Below are 14,686 nucleotides of genomic sequence, written 5' to 3' on the forward strand. Positions count from 1 at the left end.
GGTCTGGTTGCACCAATATGGAAACCTTTTCATGATGCCTCGGGACTCCTCGCCTGCGCTTGCCCCTTTAGCACCAAAGAGGCAACGAGTACTCTGCGCCCGCTGGCGCACGCCTGGCCTTGGTCGTCATGGCTCACGTCATGCGAGCCTCGCGAGGTGCCCCTTGCATAGATATCTCCGCTCCTTGGGAGCCAGCCTAGGGAGGACGCCCTTGAGGAGGTCTTGCATTGTCCGCCTCGCGAGGCTTGGCCCCTCGCGAGTGTCTTGAGTGGTTGTTGATGAAGATGGGCCGTACCAGGCCGCTGGACGAGCACGCCCTGGGCCGCGGGCAGGCAAGTCTGGGTACCCCCGTTCCCAGGACGCCGACAGTAGCCCCCGGGCCCAAGGCGCGCTCGGACTTGGCTTCGAGGCGAAGGAAAGGGTCAAGTGCGGTGCGCCGCGGGCCCGAATAGCTTGGAAAACACAAACTTTTGCGTCCAGTAAGATAATTTTTCAAAATCATAGAAGGGACGAAAAATTCTTTATTTTTTACACAAGATTGGTATACAAATTTCCCACATTGTCCTAATGTTTCAGAATTTTTGGAGTTACAGAAGTATTCGAAGTTTTCAGATTGCTACAGACTATTCTGTTTTTGACAGATTCTGTTTTCTTTGCGTTGTGTGCTTATTTTGATGAATCTATGGACTCTATCGAGGGGTATGAGCCATAGCAAAGTTGGAACACAGTAGATATAATGCAAAAATAAAATATGAATAGGTTTGCAACAGTATATATAGTAGTGATTTGCTTTGTTATACTAATGGATCTCAGGAAGGTTTTTGTTCAGTTTGGTGTGATTGAAGTTTTCATTTTTTGGGTGATATCACGATGGATGAAGGAATATGGAGTAAGAAGAGCCTAAGCTTGGGGATGCCCATGGCATCCCAAGCCATTATCTAAAAGAGAAGCAAGCAACTAAGCTTGGGGATGCCACATTCTAATGACCATCGGTATTTTACTTGGAGCTATATTTTTATTCATCACATATCATGAAATCCCCATATTTCCGACGGCGAAATGTAATAGCCGACGGGCCGTCGAATATTATGGTAATAGCCGACGGTAGTGGCAATGGCCGACGGTTATTGTCAACTCACAAATATTACTGCTAATAACCGACGGGATAATAGATTGCCCGACGGTAAAAATCCCACCCTCGGGTATCCAATTTTATGTCCGACGGTTCATTGTAATGCATGACGGTTTTTGCTACACCGTCGTCTATTACATGCAATGCCCGCCAGTTCTTGCTACACCGTCGACTATTACATGTAATACCCGACGGTTCACTTCAATGTCCGACGGTTTTTCTACACCCAAGGGGATTACATGTCATGCCCGACAGTGAAATTTAATATCCGACGGTGAAAGCAAAACTCTCACCTACGAGTGATAATAACCAACGGTACTAGTGTGACTCTAGGTTATTTGAGAAAATACCCGACGGGGGAAAGCAATAACTGACGGTTAACTTTTTACTCTCGGTTATATATTTCAATGGTCAACATCATTGTTATAGGGTCCTCTTTGTATAAACCAAGGACTAATTTGCTACTTGTTAGTTATGATTCCTTCTATAACTTGGTACCTCCACATTGTTATTAAATACAGCTTCACGGTCTAGAAGGACACCGATCTACATGCTTTTCTAAAATACTAATTAATATCTTGAATTGTAGTAAGCATGAATTCTGTATTCCAAAATTAAAAATTGAAGTATGTGAGAAACCTAATAATACAAATAAGATTTTCTAAACGAACAAATGGCCCAAAAGAATAAAAGTGAGCTGTTTTTCCAAAATAATGATATGTATGCAATAGAGCAATTCCGATGCAAAAACATTATGCCTTTCTATGGTTCAAACCCTTATGTCATGTTGAGGGAGTGCTACTCCAATAATGTCAAAGGAATTAAGATACCTATAAAATACTGTTAGATAAATTATTAAAACATGTGCATTAAGCTATTTATGATGATTTTGCGATAAGACTTATCTCAACATACAAAGGTTGTCAATTCTATTGACAACATTGATGGACTTCCGTGGTACAATCTACTTTTTAGGTGTACTTCAATTTCATGAGCATTATTTACAAAAAGTTTATTACTTTTTTCTGGTGATCATCCTAAGAATCAAGGAGTAAACCACATGACAGGAACAAAAATATCAGTCAACACTTTGTGACATGGTTTGATATACTCAATAAAGTTCTACATGTAAAGAGTGTCATGAACTCCTCACCACAAGCTTTGTAATAATGAGTTGTTGTTTAGAATGTCTAATCAGGAAAGTAAATAGTGTTGTTGTTATGTATGTATTCTTTATTATCAACACATTGCTTCATAAATCTATGGTCATGTTTAGTAAGCTCGACATTCGCTTTGGCACAAGTGAGTCTAAGCTAGGGTCATCTAAGTTCGAGAACTTTTAATAAGGCACCACGCATAAATGTGTGTTATATGTGACAAAAATTATATACCGTGGAATTTATATTCAAAAGAGGTTTTCAGTGACATAATTTGAAGTCACAAAATAGACAGTATTGATTTCATCTAAGATCAAAGTTGAATTTCGAAATCCATATGCGTCTTATTCATTATAATGAAGAGAGTATAGAATAAACACTAAAAAGGAATGTGTCTCACCGGATTATACTATTCATTTTTCGATGAAATTTGCAAAAATAAAATATAAGTGAAAATGTTCGCAAATCACGCGCGGGCCTTATAGATTTTTTTGAGTCGCTTCCCGTGAAAAAGAAAGATATTTTTTTAAAGAGTGTCACGGGATATTCCTTGGCCAACCGTCCCTAAAGAAAAGAAAACCTCCGCCTCAACCCTCCCGGTCCCGGCACCAGCTCTCCCAGATCGAAACTGCTCCATGAGACAGCACTGCCTCCCAGATCCACCTCCGCCTCCACCTCCGCCTCGACCTGCCGCCCTCTCGAGACAACACCGCTGCTCCTCTCACCTATCATCGTCGCCTTCCTCCTCTCTCCTCCAACCGCTCTAGAACCCCCTCTCTTAGATCCCTGCAACACCTACCCTGATTCAAGTCTCTGAATCCCACATCCAAGCGTCGCCACTACCCTCTATCCTCGACTCCTCCGACATGCGTCTCATGCTCAGCTCCATGGATGCTCTCATGCACCGCAATATACTCGTTGCGCAGAGCGGGTTCTTCACCGCCAAGCTCTCGGACCGCTGGTCCAATCAGCGGTGGACATTGTCTCACATTAACCAGATCTCCGACTGGGACAACGTGGAGGTATACGTCGAGACTCTGCGCCTCATACGCTGCAAGGATCTCACAGCAGGCTGATGAGGAATGTACGTCCTATTCCTTTTCCTTTAGCAGATAGACATGGCGGTTCCGTCCCCTGCTCGACACCTCGCTGGTGCTGATAGGCGCGCTCCGTGTCACTGCAGCAGAGCGGCACCAGACACAATCCCCCACCTGGGCCGCCCTCACTCTGCTTAACGCCCCCTGCTTTTGCAACGTACAGCAACACCAGGTGGACTAAATTTCTTGACATTAAATGCAGCAAGTTGATACCATCCACGTTTGATACAGGTAGATGTATATCAGCTATAACTTCTGTTGCCAATTTTGTAAACAAATCTACTATTCTGTATACTGTCTTGAGCACTGCATTGCAGAATCGGGGGAGAGTTTAGGTTAGAAGCATCGCCTCAATGGTACTATATCTATATCATCAAGATTACGGGTGTGTTCTCTCTAATATACTTCCGTGTAAATGCATGTTTGTGAGTTTCTAAGAGATACACTTGGTCTAAAATAATACGAGGTGTAGTAGGAGACCATTTGAAAGTGTCAATGTCATGATGCACTAATTTCGTGAGAGAATGGTTGCATCTTCCACGAATTTCCTGATAATGGTTTATTTGATTATTCTTTTTTTTTTTCAGCAGAACTAATGTAGATGTGTTGAAACAATCTTGCGTTGCCTGTTATAGATTATCCATTTTGGTTATCTCGACTACGAAGCATCGATTTCTGTTCCATGATTCCAAAATTCATACTTTATGCAAAGAGGAAATGTTCCAATTCCTTGTGGAACTAAGACAGTTGTACAAAAAGCAGCTTTCCAAATTGTCTTGTAACCTTACAATAATTACTAGATTATTAGTATTCACTTATACTATACATGCAGATAAGGGTGCCATTGCCTGAGATTAACTGATGGTTGTGCCACTTAACTATTCTTCAGGTTATTGTTCTATCTACGGTTCATGACTCCTGTGCATGCCCAGTGAAGGACATGATAAGTGCAGTGCTCAGTGTTTGCTTTCATTTTGTGGAGTTTGTTTGCCATGTCGAACCATTTCATATGCGGCTTGATGTCTTGTGTTATGTAACAGACCATTGTGTTGATCCTTTCTACTACTACACAATGTCATGGTCCAAACAATGAAAACCACGACTAAAATTAGCAAGCATTTGACTTCAGACATGCACTAAGACACAGCTTTAAGACTAGTACCATGAGAATTGGCACAGGTGTTTTGCGTGAATAGCGTGCTTTAATTTAGTCGTTACACATTTATTTAGTTCCCCTTAATAATAACATGAAACAGTGTACTCTTATCTGTTCAATATTGTGTCAGGACAAGCCTCTGGCTGCTGAGGTAAATGACAAAGCACTAGGATTGAAGAGATGGGAAAGGGGGGAGCATACACTTGTTTGTTTGTTTTTCGTGAAAGAGCATACACTTGTTAACACTTAACAGTATGTATTCAACCTGCACTTGTATACTAGTGATGACACAACAATTACTTTATTTTTGCTTGAGTGACCAGAAAAGATGGCTTAAAAAATGTGATATCATTACGTGCAAAGGTATGCATCTTTTGCTTATCTTGGTATTGCCCTTTTCTAAATAGATTTTCTTAATCGTGGTAACCAAACAGTGTGCTATTCTATGTTTAGGATTCTTGTTTCCTTAAGATATGTTGCCACTTTTATGCCTTAGTATTCTTCTGTATGTAGTGCAGATTGTCTGTTAAGTAAAACCAGTGGTTCAGAGCAAAATGAGAACATCAATATTTAAATAAGCAACGATCTCTCTTTTTATTTTCACATGTCCCCTGAAATTATGTCCGGACATTATATATATAAAAAGATCACTGTACTTTCTTCTTTCCATGTCACAAATTTCATATGTAGTTTTTGCCTGTCCCAGTTTCATATCAGATTAGGAGACATATTTTGCCTCGAGAAGTTGCACTTGTTAAATACCTAAGTGCATCTCGTTCATATTACAATCTGCTGGTGTTGTGGTGTCATTCCTAACTTCTGTGCTATGAGAATCTCTGTCAAAATCAAAGTCGAGTGGCGGTGGTACTTCTATCTGTTGTCATTATTACAACAATATATTTTCATTTGCATACTTGTGTGACTTGTGTTGCCATCACCTTCAGATTATTTTCATTGGTCGTACCTTGTGATCCCTATGTTCATGTATCTCACAACTAGTTTGATGACTTGTAGAGTGACACAATGCTGGAGGTAGCCACAATGGTGGGAGCAATATATATGGTGATGAGCATATTACGAGTAACTCAACCGAGTGAAGTTCTCAAGCTAAGATGTTGATGGTGTTTGATGTTTTTAGACCATTAATCTTTAGAAAAATGTCATCATCATCAGAGGACTAAAGGCAAGAGTTGTTCTTTCTAGGTTATGATGCATGAACATGATTGTGGTTGAATTTTGTGTCATTTTCGGGCAACACATATAAAAAGAGAATTATGTTTGAAAAGAGGAGTAAACTATAATGTAGTAAGTTTTTTCTCAAAAGGATAATGCCAAAGTGTGGTTCAGATGAAGGTAAGGATAATGAGATACTTGCTTGCAGGGAAAACTCCCATGCTTTATCGGTGCACATTCACCATTTGATAGTGTGATCATTTGAGATCACTAAATCATCTTCTATACGACGTAGGCCAGTAACATTTACATCAGCTTGCTCACTTGTAGCTGCTGGAGCAACCAAATCATCCTGAGCCAATGCAGAGTTGCTGCTCAGGCCAAGAACAACAGCTGTAACAAGACTGGAATTAGGATTGCCATGGTACCAAATATGATATTTATTTCATTAAATCAAATGGAGGAGGCTGCATATGCAGAGAGCAGACCTGCTTGCCCAATCAGTATAGCGGCACATGTTGAACCCTTAAAACTGAAGTGACCATCACTAGAATCTGTGAGAGAAAATCATTCATTTCACTCATCTTGTTAATGGTCATGATAGCAAACATGAGTAGTAACAGCCTTAGTTGCAATAGGAACAATACCCGCAAGACAGATTTAAAATCAGAACTCAATTCAAATGGCCAAATCTCTTAGTACATCCGCACAACCAATTGAAGGCAGCATCATCGCAATCTCACACTACATCCACTCAGTAACGCTACCCAGAGCGCATCACACGATCTAACAGGTCCACCATGCTACAGGTATTCCACCGCCAAACTGAACTCTACAGACCTGGCGTGGGGATCCCCTGAGAGGTGGAGAGTGGAGGCACGGGGAAGCGCTCGCCTGAGGAACAGCGTCTGCGCGAGCATCTGATGGATGGTGTCGCGGCAGACCAAGTAGCTTCGGAAGAAGGCCTTGGGATCAAAGAGCTCAGAGGCTTGGTTGAATTTCCTTGGAGCATCCTCGTGCAGGAGGGTGGGTCTCCTCGGCCCTCCCACTGCCTGCAGTGTGTAGCGCGCCAGTAGGTTGCCATGTCGGAGCACGCGGCACCTGTGACCTTCGCTCGGGTTGATGATGATGTCTCGCTTGATACTCCCTTGTCCGCTGAGACGGCACTCTGTCGCCGCTGCGGCCACCAGGGGCATTCTGCTCAATGGCAGCCATGGCATGCCTTGTGGCTGTCCAGGAAGCTCGAATCAGGCTGGACCTGAGAAGAAACAGAGCAAGGTCGTGTGATGTCCTGGCTGAATCAGAGTACATTGCCTAAGGAAATAAAATGGGCAAAATGAGGAGCGTACAATAAGCAGAAGTGCAGAACAGCATTCTTAATTAAATTTAACCCTGGCAGAATACTTGGTTATCCAGTGCAAAATGGTTGCCTTTTAAACTATGGAACACAAAGAATCATCATTAGCCGTCAATGCAAATCGGCTTCTCTCCATAGAGAAGAGAAGACGCCTTGGTCTCTTGGATGCATGAAGCACACCGTATATGCTAATCTGATCAGAGCATTTTCTTTTCAATTTAATCGCGCAATGACAACATCCCCACCCATAGATGTTTTGTTTGTGTACGAATAGTATAATGTTTTCTTTTCAATTTAATGAGCAAAGTTTTAAGGCCCATAGGCTCCTTCGTATCCTGTGGAACATACTCCCTCCGTTTCTAAATATTTGTCTTTCTAGAGATTTTAACAAGTGACTATATACGGAGCAAAATGAGTGAATCTACACTCTAAAACATGTCTATATACATCCGAATGTGGTAGTCCATTTGAAATCTCTAAAAGACAAATATTTAGGAATGGAGGGGGTAGAATTCTACATTGGCTGAACAAATTGACATTTCAACTTTCCTAGAGGCATTGTCGCAAACACCTTGCTAGCGAGCTCAGAGCGTGCACCTGCTGCATAGACTAGACTAATCGCAAGCCAGCAAAGCAACCATTTCACGATTCACAAATGCCACATGCATTGCAGTTGGAGGCATAATGACTACTAACTGCGTTGACCAATTGCAGTTATACTGCGAGAAACTTCTGGGGAAAAATTGGACGGAACATGTTACAGGGAGGGGCTCACCTGAGGTGGAGGCACGGGGAAGCGCTCACCTGAGGTGGAGGCCGCGCCGACGGCCGCGCGGGGCAGGCTGAAGTTCCTCGAAGGCGGCGCGGGGGCGAGATGACCTACCGGGGCGAGGCGAGTGTGCTGCCGGAGCGAGAGCAGCCTCCGCCGCGAGTACATGCTCCGATATTTTGTCGCCTCTCGACCGGCGGCAGGGGCTGGCGGAGGGGACGGCGCTTGCTTTCTCCGTCGGCGGCAGCGGCAGGGAGGCGGCCAGCGCGACTTGAGGAGAGAGGAGGGAAGTGTTTGGTTGGGGGAATTGTGGGGAGTGGAGGAGAAACAGAGAGACAAAGGCGGAGGAGGGGTGAGAGGCGGCGGCAAAGAGACTACATAGTAATAGTAGTAGCGTGGGGTTTATAACCCGCGCTACTACTATCAATTTAGTACTAGTAGCGTGGGTTTATAACCCGCGCTACTACTACGACTGGTCCCGAGGGGGCACGGTGAAAATCACTTAGTAGTAGCCCGGGTTATAAACCCGCGCTACTACTATCAACTTAGTAGTAGCGGGGTTGTAAACCTGCGCTACTAGTAAGTAGCAGTAGCAAGGGGTATAAACTCACGCTATTAGTAAGTGTCTGTCTATTTTTTCCTTAATACTGTCTGTTATAGTTACTATTTCGTTTTTTAAGGCTCATTGGAGTTAAAATGTGATTTGGACGCAACTCTTCCTGTGCTTGTGATATATTATGAGATTGTGCAAAATATAATTCATCTTTTGTCATTTGGGTCGAATGCAAGCAATTCTGAAGTAATCTTGTGATTGTGAGATTTGCAGCTTGTGAAAGAATTTTGAAATGCAAGTATTATAATATGGACTTGTAATTCCAGCATGACTAAATTAGACAACCTTCGATGATTGTCAAACTATCGGTAATTATACTAATTGACAGTCTTGGTTGATCACACGGCCATAACAATGTTCGATGGTGTATACACACGGCAACCCATTATTAATTCCAATGGGGATAGGCACCCTCTCAACTATGACTACATCCGATGGGGCAGATGGACCGTCGGGAATTGTTAAAGCCGACGGGAGAGAAAAGCCGTCGAGAAATGCATAGACGACGGTGAACGATCGGCTATAAGTGTTGTCGAGTAATGGTGGGGCGGCCCTTGACCAAGACATGGTCGACAGGTCACCGTCGGCTTATCACCGTTGGCAATATTGATAACCGAGAGTACCGTTGATACGTCTCCAACGTATCTATAATTTTTTATTGTTCCATGCTGTTTTATTATCAATCTTGGATGTTTTATAATCATTTTATAGTCATTTGATATCATTTTTTGGTACTAACCTATTGACATAGTGCCAAGTGCCAGTTGTTGTTTTTTCCATGTTTTTTACATCACAGGAAATCAATATCAGATGAAGTCCAAATGCCAGGAAACTCCACGATGATTTATTATGGGCCAGAAGGAAGGCAATGGGCCCTGCTTGCACCTGGGTGGTGCCCCGAGGGGGGCACAACCCACCAGGGCACGCATGGTGGGTTGTGCCCACCTCGGGTGCCCCCCGGACCGCCTCTTTGCTCTATAAATACCCCAAAAATACCAGAACCCTAGAAGCGTCGACGAAAAATATTTATCCAGCCGCCGCAGAGTCCAGAACTACCAGATCCAATCTGGACACCATCTCGGATGGGGTTCACCACCTCCATTGGTGCCTCTCCGATGATGCGTGAGTAGTTCTTTATAGACCTTCGGGTCCGTAGTTAGTAGCTAGATGGCTTTCTCTCTCTCGCTGAATTCTCAATACAATGGTCTCTTGGAGATCCATATGATGTAACTCTTTTTGCAGTGTGTTTGTTGGGATCTGATGAACTTTGAGTTTATGATCAGTCATATCTTTTTATATCCATGAAAGTTATTTTAGTTTCTTTGATCTCTTATATGCATGATCTCTTATAGCCTCGTATTTCTTCTCTAATAGTTGGGTTTTGTTTGGCCAACTTGATCTACTTGTCTTGCAATGGGAAGAGGTGCCCGGTAGTGGGTTCGATCTTACGGTGCTTGACCCAGTGACAGAAAGGGAACCGACACGTAAGTATCATTGCTACAAAGGATAAAAAGATGGGATCTATATCTACCGCCATAGATAAACGGATCTTGTCTACATCATGTCATTATTCTTATTGCATTACCCCATTTTTCCATGAACTTAATACACTAGAAGTATAATGGATAGCGGTCGATGTGTGGAGTAATAGTAGTAGATGCAGGCAGGAGTCGGTCTACTAATCTTGGACGTGATGCCTCTGTAATGATCATTGCCTGGATATCGTCATAATTATTTGAGGTTCTATCAATTGTCCAACAGTAATTCGTTTACCCACCGTTTGCTATCTTTCTCGAGAGAAGCCACTAGTGAAACCTACGGCCCCCGGGTCTTCTTTCTCATATATTTGCTTTGGGATCTATTTTATTGCACTTTTCATTCAGATATATTAAACCAAAAAAACAAAAATACTTTGCTGCACTTTATTTTATTTGCGATCTATTTATTCAATCCATTACAACTTTCTCCCGTCAACACGCAATTTCTGGCGCCGTACCCCGAAAGGGATTGACAACCCCTTTAACACGTCGGGTTGCGAGGTGTTGTTATTTGTGTGCGGGGGCTGTTTATGTTGTGTTGCTTGGTTCTCCTACTGGTTCGATAACCTTGGTTTCATATATGAGGGAAATACCTACCGCCCCTATGCTGCATGATCCCTTCCTCTTTGGGGAAATACCAACGTAGCTTCAAGCGACATCAAAAGGAATTTCTGGCGCCGTTTTCGGGGAAGATCTTCAACATAACCAGATTCCTAATCACAAATCTCATCTCCTTGCAATTTACATTATTTTCCATTTGCCTCTCGTTTTCCTCTCCCCCACTTCACAAAAATTTGCCGTTCTATTCGCCTCTCTTTTTCTGTTCGCCGTTTTCTTACCGGATCTGTTTTTGAGTGCGATCTTGTTGTGTGGTCATCATGGCTCAAGAGAACACCAAGTTATGTGATTTGTCAAATATCAACAACAATGATTTTATTGGCACTCCATTTGCTCCTCCCGCCACTAGTGCGGAGACTTGTGATATTAGTACTGCTTTGTTGAATCTTGTTATGAAAGACCAATTTTCCGGTACTCCTAATGAGGATGCCGCGAACCATCTTAATACGTTCGTGGAATTATGCGATATGCAAAACAAAAAAAGATGTGGACAATGATGTGGTCAAGATGAAATTATTTCCGTTCTCTTTGCGTGATTCTGCAAAATTTTGGTTCTCTTCTTTGCCTCACAATAGTATCGATTATTGGAATAATTGCAAAGATGCTTTTATCACTAAATATTTTCCTCCCGCAAAAATTATTTCCCATTGAACCCAGATCATGAATTTCAAGCAACTTGAACATGAGCATGTTGCACAATCTCGGGAAAGGATGAAAATGATGCTAAGGAATTGCCCAACTCATGGGTTAAATCTTTGATGATCATACAAATTTTTTATGCGGGGTTGAATTTTGTTTCTCATAATCTTTTAGATTCCACCGCGGGTGGTACTTTTATGGAAATTACTTGGGTGAAGCCACCAAATTTCTTGATAATATCATGGCAAATTATTCACAATGGCATACCGAAAGAGCTCCTACTAGTAAAAAAGTTAATTCGGTTGAAGAAATTTCTACTTTGAGTGAAAAAGTTGATGCTCTTATGAAATTGGTTGCTAGTAAAAGTGCTCCTATTGATTTTAATGATACGCCTTTGTCTACTTTGATTGAGCAAAATAGTGATGCCATAGATGTGAATTTTATCTCTCGAAATAATTTCAACAACAATGCTTATAGAGGTAATTTTAATCCTAGGCCTTTTCCTCGTAATTCCTCTAATAATTATGGTAATTCCTATGGAAATCAATCATACAATAATAATAGGAATACCTCTGATCTTGAGAATAATATTAAAGAATTTATCAACACACAAAGAGTTTTCAACACTTCCATAGAAGAAAAGTTGAATAAGATAGATGATTTGTCTAGAAGTGTTGATAGAATTGCTCATGATGTGGAAAATCTTAAGATGAAATTTTTTGTGCCTAAAGTAGATGAATCAATTAAAGATCTTTATGTTTCTATGGATGAAAGTAAGAAAAGATTTGCTATGCTTAGAGCTAAAAGAGAATTTTTAGAGAAAGCTTTTTCTAGTGATTATTCTTGCAAAGATGATGAAGATCTTAAAATGATCGGTGTTTATTCTATTGACTCCTTGTTTATTAAAGTTAAGAATGATGAAAAAGGGATTGGTGAAGAGTCAACTTTTGGTAGAAGGCGTCCCAATATTTCGGACGGTGAAATCTTGTTGAGAAAATTGATAAAAGTGGGTTTGGTGAGGTCAAAACTTTAGCTAGTGATGCACCCACTATTTTGGATTACAAAGACTTTAATTATGATAGTTGCTCTTTGATTGAGTGTATTTCTTTGTTGCAATCCATGCTAAATTCACCCCATGCTTATGAACAAAACAAAGCTTTTACTAAACATATTGTTGATTCTATGATGAAAGCTTTGGAAGAAAAGTTGGAATTAGAAGTATCAATTCCTAGAAAATTGCATGATGAATGGGAAACTACTATCAAAGTCAAGATTAAAAATTATGAGTGTTTTGCCTTGTGTGACTTGTTTGCTAGTGTTTCTACAGTTCCGAAATCTTTATGTGATGTGCTTGGTCTTACCAATCTTGAAGAATGTTCCTTGAATTTGCACTTGGCAGATTCTACTATTAAAAAGCCTATGGGAAGAATTAATGATGTTCTTATTCTTGCAAATAGGAATTATGTTCCCATAGATTTTATTGTTCTTGATATTGACTGCGATCCATCTTGTCCAATTATTCTTGGTAGACCGTTTTTACGCACCATCGGTGCCGTGATTGATATGAAAGAAGGCAATATTAATTTCCAATTTCCTTTGAGGAAAGGTATGGAAAAATTTCCTAGAACAAAAATTAGGCCACCTTATGAATCAATCATGAGGGCATCTTATGGATCTCAAATCAAAGATGACAAAACTTAGATCCTTGCTTTATGCCTAGCTAAGGGTGTAAAACTATAGCGCTTGTTGGGAGGCAACCCAATGAATAAAATTTATTTTTGCTTTTTGCTTTCTTTTTTTGAGTGTTAGCACAATTATGCTACTGTTATGATTGTTTTCTTTGTGTTTTAATTAGTGTTTGTGCCAGGCAAAGCCTTTAGGATCTTCTTGGGTGATAGTGGTTTGATCTTGCTGAAAAAGACAGAAACTTTGTGCTCACAAAAATAATTTTCATAAATCACAGAAAAGAGCTTTTGCCCTGATTAATTTTGTAGAAGATTAATATACAAATTACCCTGGTCGTCCTAATTTGGTAGAATTTTTGGAGTTCCAGAAGTATTCGCAAAAGTCAGATTACTACAGACTGTTCTGTTTTGACAGATTCTGTTTTCTTTGTGTTGTGTGCTTATTTTGATGGCTCTATGGTTTTCTTTGATGAGTTTTTGCCATAGAAAAGTTGGTATACAGTAGATATAATACAAAAACAAAAAATGAATTGGTTTGATACAACACTTATAGTAGTGGTTTGCTTTCTTCTACTAACGGATCTCACGAAGGTTTTGTTGAGTTTTGTGTGATTGAAGTTTTCAAGTTTTGGGTTATCTTACGATGGATGAAGGAACGATTTAAGAGCCTAAGCTTGGGGATGCCCCGGCATCCCAAGCTATTATCCAAGAATGAGCAACCAACTAAGCTTGGGGATGACCCCGAGTGGCATCCCCGCTTTCTTCCAACAACTATCGGTATTTTACTCGAGGCTATATTTTTATTCGTCACATGATATGTGTTTTGCTTGGAGCTTCTTGTATGATATGTGTCTTTGCTTGTTTTATTTTGTGTTTTAAGTCATCAATCCTTTCTGGACACACCTATTTGAGAGAGCCAAAATTATATCATGACTTGTTAGATTTGCTCTCTATGCTTCACTTAAATCTTTTATGAGCTAGGACTTGCTCTAGTGCTTCACTTATATCTTTTGGAGCACAGTGTGCTTTGTTATTTTTGAAGAAATTCTCTCTTGCTTCACATAAATTATTTTGAGATAAATAAAATTTGTTATGCTCATGATCTTCACTTATATTTGTTTGAGCTTATGAAAAGCAACACATGAAAATTAGTCCCAAAGTGATAGATATCCACGAAGGATAAAGAAAAAAATGTCATGAAGATCATTGGACAAGATAAACCTGATTCTTAGTAATAGTTTTGAGATATGATGATGTGATATGTGAGTTATGTGAGTTATGTTGATGAGTAATTGTGCTCTAGTAAGAATATTGGTGTTAAGGTTTGTGATTCCCTATGCATGCACGAAAGTCAATAATCATGCAATGAAAATTATATCCTACTTGTGGTGCATTATTTGATGTTAATTATGATTAATGCTTGCTTATGAGATTATTCGTTTGTTGGTTGGTCGCTTCTCAATCTTTTTGCTAGCCTTCATTTTGCACCAAGTATGATCTCTACTTGTGCATCCAAAATCCTTTAAAGCAGTTTTGCCACATGAGTCCACTATATCTACCTATATGCGGTATTCTTTTGCCGTTCTAAGCAAATTTGCATGTGCCATCTCTAATTTTCAAAATAAACTTCTCTTTTGTGTGTTTGTTTCGCTCGCAGAACAATAACGGGTGGCTAGTATTTTCCATGCTGGATGTGTTATTCTCGAGATGAGTGTTTATTCACTTGTCATTGCACGAGAGTAAGGCAAAGGT

The 14,686-nt window shown here is 40.7% G+C and overlaps 2 long non-coding RNA genes across 3 annotated transcripts; one reads left to right on the forward strand and one right to left on the reverse strand.

Moving 5' to 3' along the window:
• Nucleotides 1-2,883: 2,883 nt before the first annotated feature.
• LOC120973251 (uncharacterized) lies at nucleotides 2,884-5,929 on the forward strand. Of its 2 annotated transcripts, none has more exons than XR_005767755.3 (2): nucleotides 2,884-3,311; nucleotides 3,402-5,929. It is a non-coding gene; the product is annotated as an uncharacterized lncRNA (long non-coding RNA). The 2 variants fall into 2 exon arrangements; XR_005767754.3 differs by having other exon boundaries at nucleotides 3,034-3,311; nucleotides 3,399-5,929.
• Nucleotides 2,909-7,841, reverse strand: LOC141041646 (uncharacterized). The gene is made up of 2 exons (XR_012202495.1): nucleotides 6,204-7,841; nucleotides 2,909-6,108 (listed from the first exon to the last, which is right to left on the reverse strand). It is a non-coding gene; the product is annotated as an uncharacterized lncRNA (long non-coding RNA).
• Between the last annotated feature and the right edge of the window lie 6,845 nt (nucleotides 7,842-14,686).

Source organism: Aegilops tauschii, chromosome 2, assembly GCF_002575655.3.
Source record: "Aegilops tauschii subsp. strangulata cultivar AL8/78 chromosome 2, Aet v6.0, whole genome shotgun sequence".
In the NCBI taxonomy this organism is placed as follows: domain Eukaryota; kingdom Viridiplantae; phylum Streptophyta; class Magnoliopsida; order Poales; family Poaceae; genus Aegilops; species Aegilops tauschii.